This window comes from Cydia pomonella, chromosome 11, assembly GCF_033807575.1.
Source record: "Cydia pomonella isolate Wapato2018A chromosome 11, ilCydPomo1, whole genome shotgun sequence".
In the NCBI taxonomy this organism is placed as follows: Eukaryota; Metazoa; Arthropoda; class Insecta; order Lepidoptera; family Tortricidae; genus Cydia; species Cydia pomonella.
The window spans coordinates 22,698,333-22,714,697 of NC_084713.1; the positions used below are offsets into that span (position 1 = coordinate 22,698,333).

The window sequence follows — 16,365 nt, forward strand, 5'->3', positions numbered from 1 at the left end:
GTATAATAATTAGAAACAAATAAATCAAAAACATTGTTCATTTTAATTACATATTCTAGTTTCTGATTTTTCTCTTTTTAAAAAATAATATTTAATTACTTTGGAATTACTTCTTACTGTACGTTACTTCAATACAAAATTTCAAACATTATTTATCGAAAAAAAATTAATAACCAAATTTTAAGGCTGGGCCCTTACTCAATGTATTTTCGAAATTTTTATTTTTAACTTCCCGCTATGTATGTGTGTGTGTGTGTGTGTGTGTATGTATGTATGTATGTAAACCTTGCATAACTTTTGAACGGCTTGACCGATTGAATCCTACCAAACGGCGTTTCAAAGAGTATCATTGTCCTTAGATTTCCTGTAAGTTTGAACCCATTCGGACTGGTACACGGAAAGAAATACATTGCGGATATCACAACGGCATTATGGGTGTGAACGCTATACTGTATGGTTTAGAAGATTTTCATCAGATAAAAAATCGTAAGCATAGTAGATTTGGCCATTATGGGAATAGTAACATCGACAATAATTATAGCCGATACTTCAATGTCAGTATGGGTGTCAGACCCATACTGACTGGCGACATTTACAATGCTCCTGGCAGAAAAACCTATCCGCTCTAGTTATGTCTCCTATGCTAATATTGGAGTAATAACCATTTTAAAAAAATTAATTAAATTAATTAGATAGGTTATATGTTCGATAAATAATGTTTGAAATTTTGTATTGAAGTAACGTACAGTAAGAAGTAATTCCAAAGTAATTAAATATTATTTTTTAAAAAGAGAAAAATCAGAAACTAGAATATGTAATTAAAATGAACAATGTTTTTGATTTATTTGTTTCTAATTATTATACAGCACAAATCTATTACATTATTTATTTTAATAATCAATATTAAACTCAACGTTTTGGAATGTAAATTTTACCATTTTCAGCTATTACTTGTCGAGTAACACTACAAAATTTTAAATCGGAATAAAATAAACAGAACCATTTTGTATTATCGATAGCAATTTCATATGCTTGGTAGTGCTCATCAAAAAAATATTCATCAATATTAAGTACAACAGCATCAAACTTACTATTCTCGTAATTATTTGATTCCATCATTCTAAATCAAAAGCCTAGAAAAATAATCATATAAAATTAGGTTAGTTTATTTATTTTTGTAATTTCTCTATTATATTAATCAATTTAATATATTTAATTCAATCATGGTACTTCCAATTTCAAATAAATTAACAATAATAATTGTTTAAATTTCACTCTGACTCTTTTTCTTAATACAATGTTTATTGATATCCACGTTTCACAACTAAGCATTCGTTTATTTATCTTTGATTAATTGTTGCAGATTTATGTCGGTATTGAAATTTTACCCATACAAAATTGACAGTAACCCAATAAAGCCTTGATTGTCGCGCCATAAATTATCGCGGGAAAAACTAGTAGCATTGCTACATCTGCGATGCAGTATGGGGCTGAAGGCAATACTGTCACGTGAAGCCTACTATGCACCCATGTATTAGACGCAAAGGTTTTGGTACCATACAGTATAGTAGATAATGCCATACTTATAGGATTCGTTGCTACGCAATATAGGAATATTACAGATACTTTTTTAGTATGGGGCTCCAGGCCATACCAGCATAGAGATTAATGCCATACACTTCTTTCCGTGTAGATTCCGAGAAATCTCAAAAAAACTAAGAAAAAAAATTATTTCAAAAGTGGTTTTTTTGGGATAACTTTTGAACGGCTATACCGATCAATTCCAAAAACTAATCAGCTCTTAACATTAAAAAACCACGTTGATTGCCGCAAACCGGGTCAAAATCGGTTCATATGTTCATGAGTTATCGAAAACGAAAAAAATCGAAAAAAATGAATTTTAACAAAAAACTAAAAATTTTTATCTGATCGATTTGAGCTTAGAAATTGTTTATAGGATTAAAAAAACCACATCGACTGCTGCTAACCGCGTGAAAATCGGTTGACTCATTAAAAAGTTATGGCAGATTGAAAATTTAGCAGTGACTGCTTTACCAAACTTTCATGACACTTTTGAGCTCAAAAGCATCAAATAGCTTTATTATTGAGCTCGAAGAGCTCAAAATAACACAAAAATAAAATTTTTGAGCTCGAAGAGCTCAAAAACATCGCAACTTGTAAACGCTTAATGACTGAACGTAGCGGGAAGTTGCAGGGATGGCCGTTGAGGTTGACCGTTTTCCAAATTTTTAACTTCCCGCTAAGAAAATCGAAGATTTTCGAAAAATCGGGAAGTTATTGGTTTTACCCCGTTTTATAAAAATCGAGTTTTCATCAGATCTCGACGATTTGAGGTCTTAGGAAGCTTCCCTGACTACTCCCGCGGTGGTGTCCGCGCGGCTGTATGTATGTGTGTGTGTGTGTGTGTGTGTATGTGTGTGTGTATGTATGTAAGCCTCTTATAACTTTTGAACGGCTTGACCGATTGAATCCTACCAAACGGCATTCTAAAGAGTATTGCTGCCATTAAATTTCCTGAAAATTTGAACCGATTCCGACTGGTAGATTCCGAGAAATTTAAAAAAAACTAAGAAAAAAAATTTTTTAAAAAGTGGTTTTTTTGGAATAACTTTTGGACGGCTCTACCGATCAATTCCAAAAACTAATTAGTTCTTAACATTAAATAAAGTGCCATTCGGCCACACCCGAGATGGATGGGTAGATTTCTTATACTAGAATAAATTAAAATAAAAACAATTAGATTCTTATTTTTCTTATAGCTTAATTTGAAGCTCAAAGTGTAAACTTTAAGATACATTTATCAGATACAGACTACATCCAACGGTTACGAAGTTATAACGGTATAATCGACAAAATTTGAGAATTTTGAGAATAGTAAAAATTTTTAAACAGCCATAACTCCGAAACTAACAGGCCGATTTTGCCCATCTTCGAACTTGATCTTCGTTTTGACCCATAGAATAAGCTCACAAAATTTCATTAAGATCGGTTAAGAACTTTGACCACAATCTTGCGGACATGCCATAGAATTATGAATTTTTAATGATTTTACAATTTATAAACCCCTGTAATAAAATGAAAATATTTTAAAAGTTAAAAAATTAATAGATGAATTTAAAGCTAAAAGTGTGAACTTTAAGATAAATTTATCAGATTTAGACTACATCCAACGGTCACGAAGTTATAACGGTATAATCGACAAAATTTGAGAATTTTGAGAATAGTAAAAATTTTTAAACAGCCATAACTCCGAAACTAACCGGCCGATTTTGCCCATCTTCGAACTTGATCTTCGTATTGACCCATAGAATAAGCTCACAAAATTTCATTAAGATCGGTTAAGAACTTCGGCCGCAATCGTGCGGACATGCCGCGTTATATCACATATATATATATATATATATATATATATATATATATATATATACATACATACATACATATATAAACTTTTGAGCTGATGCTATTTTTCGACATAACTTGACAAAATAAAACATATTATGACAAAATTTTATCAAAATTCGAAAATCGGACCGGGTACAATGGTCAGATTTAAGAAATCAACCCAAAAACCACGTCGATTGCCGCAAGCAGGGTCAAAATCGGTTCATTCGTTCGTGAGTTATCGAAAACGAAAAAAATCGAAAAAAATGAATTTTTGCAAAAAACTCTAAAAATTTTTATCTGATCGATTTGTGCCTAGAAATTGTTCATAGGATTAAAAAAACCACATCGATTGCTGCTAACCGCGTAAAAATCGTCAAACTCATTCAAAAGTTATGGCAGATTGAAAATTTAGCAGTAAGTGCTTTACCAAAAACTTTAATGAGACTTTTGAGTTCGAAGAGCTCAAAAGCATCAAATAGCTTTATTATTGAGCTCGGAGAGCTCAAAATAACACAAAAATAAAATTTTTGAGCTCGAAGAGTTCAAAAACATCGCAACTTGTACACGCTTAATGACTGATCGTAGCGGGAAGTTGCTGGGATGGCCGTTGAGGTCGACCGTTTTCCAAATTTTTTTAATTATTACTCTGAATAAATTTTAGAATTTAAAAATTATAATTTAAAAATTATTGTTTTTCACAAAAGACAGAATTTTTTTTTGAAAAATTTTTTCTCATAATTTTTGCGAAAATGGAATACTTTGTTTATTTTGAATTATTCTTAAATTTGACGAATATTGGAAAACTTTTTTTTTAAATTTTATTGAAGACATTTTTCTTATCATTTTTACGAAAATTAAACATACTATGTTTGTTTCGAATTTTTGTTAAATTTAATCGAGATTGGAAAAAAATTTTTTTTTAATAAATTTTTCTTTGAAAAACTTTTTTTCACAATTTTTGCGAAAATGGAATATTTCATATTTATTTTGTTAAATTTTAAGAATATTGGAAAATTTTTTTTTTATTTATTTTTTTGAAAAAAATTTTCCGCCAAAAAAGACACTCGGGGAATTGTTCTGTTATTAGAAAGATTTCTACAAAATTTGAAGCAAATCGTCGAGGGGGCGTATTCGGAAGTATCGGTCAACGGATTTAACACGGCAACATGGGACTCATTGTAACACTTTTTTGATGAAAACCCAATTTCAACGGATTTAACAAGGCAACATGTGTGTGAATTTTACATCTTATTCCTAGACCCACACTTATAAACCGAAAAGACTGGTCCATTTTTTTCGGTTTATTTTTTTCGGTCTATTTTTTCCGGGTCTATTTTTTCCGATTACCATTCATGTAATGGCACGTGACTGATCTGCGTCATGAATATTTCGTTTTAAAACATCACGAACTCCGTGATTCTTGCTTATGGAGAAGAATTGTATACAGTTGAAGCTCCCTAAGGTTACGCTCTCCAAAGTTGCTAGCTCCCAAAAGTTGTCAAAATGCGCTCTCTGTAGTGAACAGGATATTCCCCTACTCTGAGCGTGAATAGAGAATTGAGGTGAAGAGTTTTAGCGCGCGATTCAAACGCTTTTGGAGATGCCTTAAATCTACAACGCATCTAAGTTACGCAATTAGCATGATGGAGAAAGCAACTTTAAAGAATGGTCTTGAACAGTTCCGTTACGGAGCGAGCAAATTTAGGAAGCTTCTACTGTATAGTGTTACTGAGCATTAAATGCTTTCAAATTGTGACATCAACAAAGAGTGGAACATTAGCTAGTTTCAGCGCACGGTACCTATATCATCCACATACGTGTCACCTATATCTATAATATAATAAAAATATAGCGCTAATATATGAAAGTCCGATGTTTTAAAATAAATAAACACTCTGATACGAGGATTTGTTAGTATTTGATAATACTTTATCAACTATATTTCTAAATGATTTTCTCATATATCGTAGGATTTAATAAATATTAATCAACAGTTAACAAATCATCAATTGAACCTTCAAAATTAAGTGAATCGTGGTATTTTCCATTTTCTCAGATTTTTAGCTTTTATTTAGGCTAAAGTGAATACATAATGTAATTCGATGCCGTTAAATTTTTGAAAGCCTCTAGATATTTGAAAACCTAATCGTTTCTTAAAAAACCTAGTGTAGTATCCGAGCTTTACAATATTTGATATACATACGAAAAAATAAGTACAGTTTGTTAATTTGCTATAATATAATAAAACTAGCGTAACCTGTGCGAATTATTCGCACTGAATATTTATATTATATTAGCATTTTTGTTAATTAATTAATACTTTACATTTTATTTGAAATTAAAAATCTGATAATTCACCGACTAAAAGTATTGGCCCGTTTAAAATTTTTCTCTATTATTTAATGGCGCGATAGATGTCAGCATTATTTAATAAACAACCTGGGACGGGCCACAAAGCTCGGTCCCGGGCATACATAATGTCACCAGATGGCGGCATTGTTGCATGCTGTGTAAATGTACATCTATATATATAATTGTTATTAATTAATTATTTTGCAAAAACAAAAGCAATAATAAATTTTTCAGTTATTGATGCCGGTAGAGCAAACAATTATCTATAAAATGATATAAAATTTATGGGAAGTAATTGTGTGGTTTTTTCACAAAAGGGAGGCAAACATCTTAACCTTAGCGTATTAATATATATGATGATGATAATTAATGTTTCTTTCTCGTGGATAATTCGATTTATTAACAACTAATTAATATTTTAATCAACGCGTTCATAATTTCTTCTAAATAAATATAGTTTAAAAAAAAACTAAAAAATACGCCTTTAAAGAATATCGAACTAAAAAGTTAAAAATAATTTTTAAAATAAGCTTAAAACAATAATGAACGAAAAATACTAGTATTATTGTGAAAAAAGCGTCGGGTGCTCGATATATGAAAAATATGGCACAAAGCGCCCAAGCTTTTTTCACAATAATACTAGTATTTTTCGTTCATTATTGTTTTAAGCTTATTTTAAAATTTATTTTTAACTTTTTAGTTTAATATTATTTAAAAGCGTGTTTTTTAGTTTTTTTTAAACTATATTGATTTTTCACTTTTTTTCAACTATTTGATGATAGTTTCTTTTCCGACCATGGTTGTAATGACGGGGAATAACGGGGAATAAGGGAGCGCAAAGCAGAGTTACATACAAAGATACGTACATACATACATACAGGTAATTTTGCCAAATTTTCATGTAAAAAAACTACGCAGCCTTTTTTTCACTTCCTCTCTCCCCTTACGTAGCTCAGCGTAGCATTAAAACTTATCCGCCCTCCTTTCACCTGATCAAGTTGCGTAGTTTATGAACGCTCCCTTACTATATTATACCAAATCGGTTATCATAACTTAAATGCAACGTACAATAATTGAGCTACAGCAATGCGTGGCCGGCCCGGTTTGTTAGTAGTGGTATTAAACTTCATTTAAGTTCCTATTAACGTTCTCAATAGGTTTTGGCTGTTTAATATTCTGTTTGTGTATCGTTCAGGGCTGTTTCTTTTTATCAACGCAGTAGTTAGTAACAACTCATGACTGTTTTGCATGCGAATCGATAACAAATTCATTGAAGAGCTACGGTTCTGGGAATTGAGCTAAATACAATACAGATACAGTGGATTATAAAAGCGTGATGAGTGAAACTGTCCTCACTTTCAAGGTGACAGTTGAGTTGTACAGTAGCTCTTGATTTTTATTTGATTAGTAAGTGATATAAAAATTATTACGACTACTATGGCTCACCAGTCTCAACCCCTGACAATCTGTGAGTTTATGAACAAGATAAAAGTGCCAAATTTTAAGGACCTAATCGCCCAAGAGTTTGAGGAATTAAAGTCTGTTCCCATGCAAGGTACCTTCAATCACTCCTTCAGAAATAAGAACCAAAACCGCTACGATGCCATTCCATGCTGGGACCACTCTCGAGTGGTTTTATCTTCAAATGGTTCTCAAGAGTACGAGCATCCAGAATTTACAGAATCCTGGTCCAATATTGTGATAACTCGGATAGACAGTCCTTCTACGTATATTCACGCTAATTACGTGGATGGATTTGATGACAAAAAGAAATTCATATGCACTCAAGGCCCAATGGAACATACGTCTGGAGACTTATGGAAGTTGGTGTGGCAGCAGAACAGTCATATTATGGTGGCACTGACCGATGTAGATGGTGACAGTTGTTACCAGTATTGGGTTGGAGCTGATGATCATCGTATTATCTTTGGGAGATATGTCGTGGAGACAGTTGCTACTAGATTAGAGTCCGAAATTGTGATATCAGACCTTAAAATCACTGATGTTACAACTGGAGAGTCGCGACCCGTAACCCACTATTGGTATCCTGATTGGCCAGACCACGGTACACCCGAGAGCTTGCACGTAGTTGATGAACTTTTAAGAAGGGTAAATAAACAACGAGAGGAATTACTAGAAGTAACCAAGAATAATCTAACAAAACTAGGACCAATTGTAGTCCACTGTTTAGCCGGAGTTGGCCGCTCAGGAACGTTTTGCGCTGCTGATCACGCAATTCGACGGCTAAAAAAAGAAAAAATAATCTGTGTGCAAGAAAGTGTGAAAGCAGTTAGAAAAATGAGACATCGCAGTGTTATGACTCCCGGGCAATATATGTTTATCTATAAAATGATTGAGCATGTACTCTCATCAGAAGAAAACCTACAAGGTGTACAATAATTCTCCCAGTATTAATAATGAACAGAGTTCGATACATTCTGACATAATTGGCACCATGCAGATAAACTTTCTGAGATATATACAGTGAAACCTGAGAGATATTTACTGATCAATAAAATTTAAGTGGAAAACAATGACTTCATCTTGTCGTGAAATAGCAAACCGATTAAGCAATAGCCCTGATAAAGATCCTGGTGAATTTTGGAGCAAATATTAATAGCAAAGAGACAGCTAGCGTACATACTCCACTTTTTTGTGTGAGCAGAAAAACTATGAACTGGTCAAGTGGATTACCGAATTAAAATACGCAATTTTAAATTTGAGAAATCATGCGGGGTATATATTCCACACTACATAGCTTAAAAGAACAGCGACTGCCAAATAATAGAAATTTTAACATTAGCAGGAGCCCATCAAAAACATCCTCTTCACATATTGAATACTATAGAAAACTTGATTGAAATTCTCAGTTGACATACTGAGTGGCAAAACTGAATATGTAACAATATTACATAAGCTAATTGATTCCAGACACTCCAAATAATAACGACACAAATAGACTGGCAAATACTTTAGGGGTTTTACATAACCTTTTATCGCAATTCAAATGACCTATTGCTCCTGGCTGGTAATAAGCTCTAATGAATATTATTCTCTTCAACTCACTGTGGCAGTCCTAAAAAATCTTTACTTCAAATCGCTGCTCATTACGTATCTAAAAAGAATAGTGAAGATGTACTCCGATAAGTTATTTTACATGCTAAGTGTGAGGAACCACTTGGGAGAAAACTTCTTTCATGAGGTATGGCAAGCAAACTCCATAGCTCTTCTTCGGCGGGCGGCACGATTTCTAGACGAGCCAATCCCTACAATCCTGAATACGAAAAACTATAATGAAAAGCTATGTATCCATATCATCGTGAAGTGCAAAGCATATTATGCTGTAGGTATGATGGAACTCGTGGTTAATCTAGGAGCGGACATCAATAGGAAAGAAGGACACGGTGGTTTCACTTCACTACACTTATGTGTCTGGGAGAAGAATTGTCCTGTAGCTTGAGTGGCTATGTGGGACACTAGACGCTGATATAAAGGCAACAAACTATGCAGGAGAGACTGCGTATCAATTGGCTTATCAAAGAAATGACCACGATATGATGGAGGTTTTAAAAAAGGCTGGAGCCAAGTGTGAACCTTTACTCAGAGAAGACAGTCCGTCAAGTAATGATGATAGTAAAGAGTTATCAAATTGTTAAGTGATATCGGAATTTTTTTTTGCGTTACACCCTTTCAAAGATCACAGATCTAATATAAGTTCGGTACCGAGTCCGTATGATTTCTGAAGTCGTTTTTTATTGTTTGTCAAAATTTATGAATGGGCTTATGAATTATTCGAAGTAGTTGTAAGTAAGTAGAGAATATTTTTCATTACAAACGGGAAGTAAATCGATAATATTAGAATAATAAGAATTTACCTGAATAAAATCTTCAATATTTTTAATGCGCACTATCAAAAAATAATAAATGGTACTGAATCTTATTCAATTTAATTAAACAATTATGATGTACCATGTCTTTTACTTCAATGACTGTTGAAGTTAATTGTAAGAAATCTTCTTGACTTTGAGGGAGCGTCTACACACCTTCAATATAACAATGTTCTACTAATAGAGTGCCTTGACTAGTTCTTTGTATGAGAATTGAACAAACTGGATAATCCTAAATAATTTTCTTGAACAGCCATGTTTAATGACCAATTAATTCTCCTTTTAGAATGTCGCTTGTGTGCGTAATCAAGGGTGTACATCGTACATCTGGGACAACGGTCCTTCACCGTCAAAAAATCTTCTTCATCCATAGTTAGGAAAAACTGCAAAAACATAGTCTATTGGGATAAAGAGCACAAAAGTTAAATTTATAAGACAGATGAGCTATCTCAAAAGACGACATACCTCCAAGACAGTAAGAGATTTTCCGTTGATGTCTGTGGGTGCAGTAGTTGGTAATGTCCGTAAAAGCCAAATTATTCTATTTACACATTTTTCAGGAAACATTGCAAAAAATGGGTCATTGTTATTAATCCACTCAGGTCCCATGAAAGTAGAAAACTCCATGTTCTGGCCTTCAAGTTTGATCCTGTAATGGATAATCATAATTGAGGTAGCACTTTTTTAATGTCATTTATTCATTACCTACCTGCCCCGTTCGAAAATTTCGCACAGTATTGTGGACAGATTATTTATTTTTACATTATTGAGTGACCATTGTTTTTAATTTTTTTGGTGATGTACTTAAAGAGTTATAATTGACGAAAAAAAAAACACTTTTGAAAAATAATACATATGGTTAATAAGTTATAGGACTTACTGATGGAGACACTCTACTCGATAAACTTTCGCATGAAACTGACTATTTTTATCATGGATAACATGGTATGTAAGTAAATAATTAGATTAGCTCATAACTCGATTCCAATTTAATTTAATTATTTTTTGTGACGCACTTAATTGTTTTTCTATTGGAACATCTATCGTAATACTCTGCAATAAGGTTTATTTTTCACTAAAGACATAACGCTCATTACTATATTCATATATTAATTGTTACCGATATTATTCAACCTTGACCGCTGATTTTAATTGTAGTGATTAATAATTGGATTTGATTGTAGAATTTATATCTGATTGTTTTCAAACTATATCACCGTATTACTGGGCTAATAAATTTGGAGAAAACAAACTTGTTTTAAGAATTTATACTATTTAATATCAATCAAATATAGCCTAACGCTTTTTATGAATGAGTAGTTATGACCTGCTTTCTTCTACAGAAAAATATAGGGCAAATGATATCTCTCATGAAGCAAGAAATTGAAGTGCGCCGTGAAAAAATGGATGAATTAAAGCGAATAAGGATGCGACTCATAGAAATACCTTGTTCCTCTATTGTCCAACTGGACATCAGCAGGATGGAGCGCAATATCTTGAAATATAAAAATCTAATACTGCAAATATATACTATCACTACAATTTTCACCCATTAGATACTGATTTCTTATAATATAAGTTTATTTATTGAATATTTTCAGAAATTTAGAATATCATTAACCATTTTGCAGCTAAAAATGAATGCATGTGAGAGACGTGATAGCTATCAATAATGTTCATTTGCAAGGGTTTTAATGCAAAACAAGCATCTTGCATTTATGTGACGAGAGGATAACTCAACAGTCTCACGCCTGATGCTTCTAATGAATAACACCTGTTTTCGTATAAAGATACCACATGCGCAGGTAAATATCCATACGACATCGGTCGTTCAGTATAATGAGGGTGTGTGAAAGCTCAGCATGTGTTCACCTAATGAGTCGGACGTTTAAAAAAAAAAAAATATAAGTTAAAGTTCAAGGATAAGTGTTTACCATATATAAGCTGCGTCAAGTGAATCCGCTTTATTTGAAAGTCGATCTTAATTGAATTATCTAATATTAAATTGTTTGTTATTACGATAAGTCAAAATGAACCAGCAAGTAAATACTGAATTTTTTTTTTCATTAATTGAAACGTAATTCTCAAGCAAAATTGAAATTTATGCGTCAAATATTTTCTTGATGCATTCAATTTCAACTCAGATGTTTTCTATAAAGTTACTTTTAATGCCTATTTTGTAACAACTTGCAAATTACAATTGAATGATTTTTTCCATTTGTTGCAGCCTAATAAAAATCAGCTACTTGTATAACTAAAATATAAACGGGATTTTATTCTCAGTCAACTCAACTCGCTACAGTGGTGCAAACATAATCTTGAAAAAGTACGTGATGATCCGCTTATTCCAGGAATGATCATTAAGGTCGATAGATTTATCGCAGATCTTCAGAGGGAATTGCTAGAAGTAAACCGTGGTCGTAACAAAACTCGTTAAATATTTGTTTGTTATAAAAATGCTGTAAATCATTTAATTATTATTGACCTCACCAACTCGAAAGATTAGAATCCTGTCCGAGTTTGATATTTAAGTCCGAGGAGTTGAATGAATTTTTCTGAGTTATTGTTTTTTGCGGATGGCTAGTGATTTTGTGTCAATTAGTCCATCAAAATTTCTTCTTCGATAGTACACTCAGAATCCGGTAGATAGTTATTAGTAATCAGTATGACTATACTTTATACAGTACAACCTCGTATCACCAGGTAAAACTTATAAAGTTACATCGGATGCTATAGTTATTTTCACGGCAACTATATTCATGCATAAACTATTTCATGAAAGTGGGAAAGTAATAGAAATATAACTTACAACCAGGTTGTATTGCAGCTATACTATAGTATTGTTTGCTTAATAAAATTTTCTATAGTAAAATGTTAAAATCATTTCATAGAAAGTATAGCCCACTACCTAAATTACTATATAGTTGAATTCTAAATTTCCTCGAAATTTCTTTCTGTGTATAGACAGAAACTTTAGACATTCATATGCGCATAAAGATTACTAGATTAACAAACATTCTGTATAAGAGTGACGGTCGATTAGCATAGTAGTGATATGTGAGAAGCTCTCCTGATGGGACGAGATTGTTCTTAAAAAAGGCAAATAAAAATGAAGCTCAAGGATACGTGGTTATTATATAAGCAGCTTTAACTGAATCCGCTTCATATTAAAATTGATCATTATCAAAACATCTTGTCTCTGATAGTGTTATTTACTACAAGTAAAAATGAATCAGCAGGTAAGTACTCAATTTATGTTCTTCATGTAACTGCCTCTGTCAATGGAATAGCAGCTATCTCATAAATGAAAAACGATATCTTTTAGTTTGACCACGTCAGGAAATTTCGAACCCCTTGAGTTCCCTGCTATGATGGATAGTCATTTTTGTATAGCATAAGAGTCTTATATTTGAAAGTAATCCTTTAAAATAGAATCGATTAAAGTTTTGAAATTAGCCGTTGGTCGAAACTCACAAAAAGCAGGCCATGATTCATTATTGACTGAACGTAGAACTTTTCTCAATTACTACTGGCCAAGTCTTAAAACGTAAACTTATTTTTTTATCGATATTTATCGAATATATAGATCATCTACAGTAAAGTACATAAAGTCTTGAAGTTAGTTATTAGTTGATACTCGCAAAAAATGGCCCTCGAATCATTATTGGTCCAGCTGTGGAACGTGAACATATCACAATATCGAAACATATCGAATAATATATTAAAAAAAAATTGGGTAGAGGGCACACCAACGCGCGCTGTTTAAAATTTCTAGAACTAGACTTGCCTTAAACCAGTACTGTAGCCGAGTCGCTAACGTGCTAGACTTCGGACTAGAGTACTGGCCAGGCATGGGTTCGAGTCCCACCGTGGTCGAATATTTTCGCTTTATTTGCGCCAGGTAAGACATTAGATTGTCTTCGACCCGTGGAATACTCGTCCCATTGCTGAACAAACATTGGCTGTACATGTATATCATAGAGGCCAGCTGGGAAACCAGCAAGAGATAAAAAAAAAAAAAAACTAGACTTGCCTTTAAAACAGGATGTAGATGAGTCACCATCATATTGAGAACTTTGCTTACAAAAACTAAACAAATTTTTCTCATTTGTTGCAGTCCGATAAGAACCTGTCACCTGAACAAGTGCAGTATCAAAAAGACCTAATTTGCAGCCAAATCGTTTCGTTAAAATTAACGAAAGATGAGCTCCGATATGTCCAAGATTTTCCACATATTTCAGAAAAGATCAAGGCAATTGATATACACAATGCAGAACTTCAGAAAAGATTGCAAGAATTAGATTCCATTCGTAACAAGACCAAATAAACGTGGATGTGTCATACGCACCATTAAAAAATTGCTTATGATAACATAATTAATATTTTTGTTTCTTTTAGTTTAATGGGAATCAGGCCCTTAATCAGATACAACTAGAAATAGAACGACACGACAGATAGATTGTATTGATGAAACAATTTAAAAATCAGCTGCTTGACAACTAGATTCTCCTGAAATTAGTAGGGAATCAAATTTTCGATCCGTGGCTAAAATTTTATGAATTTTCATAAAACGTAAGGAATCAAATATTTAATTCGTGACAAGAGCTTTATAAAGTTTTGTGAAATTAGATGAATTTTTATAAAATTTTATGAAATCAATGCTGCTATATACATAATGTCATCTCAAAACAGTTTATCTAAATTGTAAGTGGTGATTTAAGAAACTCATAGCATTTGTTATTAGGTTTGATAAATCATAATAAGTATAGATAACAATTCATGGTTGTTTTAAGTAATAAATCGCTGCACTCCATTTTACTTTAACGTGTCAATATAAAACGATGGCGAACTTCATTATGAAACATTTTAAATTTAGACACGATGATCACGTGGCAAACCATGACCTACAAGCGACCCTCAGTTCATTCCACCGTCTAAACGTTGCTGCGTAATAATGTCGGTCATTGCACTTGTTTTTTAAGCAGCCGTGGCAATTGATTGCTATTAAAACATTCATTACATCCTTATAAGCATAAAATGAATGTATGTTCAATCTACTCGAGTGTGGCATATGTAAGCGTTGTCTAAATAGCGCTACACAACAATGATTTAGCATGTGTGTTCAAAGCATACAGGTATCTCACTCACACCTAGCGATAAACCTAAGAACGGAATTGTGAACGTGACCTTGGTCAACGTGTGTTAGGTCACGGCAAGCCGATAATGTAAACTTGTTCCTCTTGCAGTGAACGGAGCTATTATTTCTAGGTTTTTCAAAAACATGTTACGATCTTTTGTCACGTTTTGCACGTGTAAGCGCTCTCATAATGAAAACTTAATATAAATAATAGTTTTTTATATCGTAATATCTGGGGACGCAAAAGTCTAACTTCTTAATGGACGAAAGTCAATGGACAACGTGCATATAAACCGCTAATATCAATAAGGTGAAGCTAAGCCCTTTAGCGTGACAAAAGCCCTGTAGAAGAATGCCTAAATGACGTCACCTTAGCAATAAAGTTTTGAACAATTATCAAGATTTTATAAGTATATGCGCGCTGATGCAAAGAGGATAAAGAAACTAAATTAGTTTCTGAATTGCTTACCATCATTAGCGACTATTTAGGTTTTTAATAACAGCATATTTTAGTCAGATTATTTTATTTGATTTTGCTATTAGAATATAAATTTTAGATAAATTTTATTATCACCTTGCAAGACTTGGTAACATCATAAGTAACACACTCCCATAGATCAATATAGCACGCAAAATAAATGCACAGATTTATGTAAATCATATTTGATGATAAGCGCGTTTTCGTGGCTAATTAGATGACCTGTAAAATATTCGCTGAAAATAATTTTATGAGTAACAATTTCTGGTAATTTTTTTTTTATTAATTTGAAGCAATCATTTTTTGTAAATTTCTACTTGGGAATCATTCCTGTTCAACTTGGAACACATAGCTGGCTAGGGGCACGTGCCGGCATTTCGATCGTTTTAAGCTGAACTATCAGAGAATAGTTTGATGGGCAATAACTTAAGTTCTAATTTAAATTAAATTAGTTAAACGTATAGTAGCGGGCATTATATTTTAGTCATTAAATTATGAACAGGCTCGATCGAGGGGTTATGGAGCTAGAAAAGCCTAGAAAGCTAAAAAGCTATTTGTGAGGGGTCTTGCTATTCTGGTCACGTTATTTGCAAGAATATAGTTGAGTTAGGTATCAAATGAAAACACTCGGTTTACATATTTATAATATTGCTTTTTTACGATTTAAAAATAATCAGCAAGGTAAAAATAAAATAAAATAATAATTTATAGGTATTTCACATTTGATAAGAAAGATTACGGCCTACCACAGATACAGTTTATTTTAATCTCTATGGTGACTTAAATTTATCAGTTAAGGACTCCACAGACGTTGAAATAAACCTAGGTGTATTCAAATGATCTATCTTTTTGGCGAGCCACGTCTTGACAGACAGACGGACGGACTTACAACAAATTGATCTTATAAGGGTTCCGTTTTTCCACGGAACCCTAAAAATAATGAAACCTAATTGACCCAATCACCTTTTCCGTTTTCCAAGTCAGGAAAGTCACACAAAAGCGAAAATTAAATTAAAGTTCGTGCTTAAATAAGTGAAACGGTCCGACCCTTCTCGCGCAAGTTGGTACCGACACCTTGAAAAGGGATCAAGGCTGTAGCGAAC

At 32.8% G+C, this 16,365-nt stretch overlaps 1 protein-coding gene across 1 annotated transcript in view; it reads left to right on the forward strand.

Annotated features, from left to right (window-relative positions):
• Window positions 1-16,365, forward strand: part of LOC133522507 (uncharacterized) — a 165,547-nt gene that overhangs the window by 74,348 nt on the left and 74,834 nt on the right. The window lies entirely within an intron of this gene.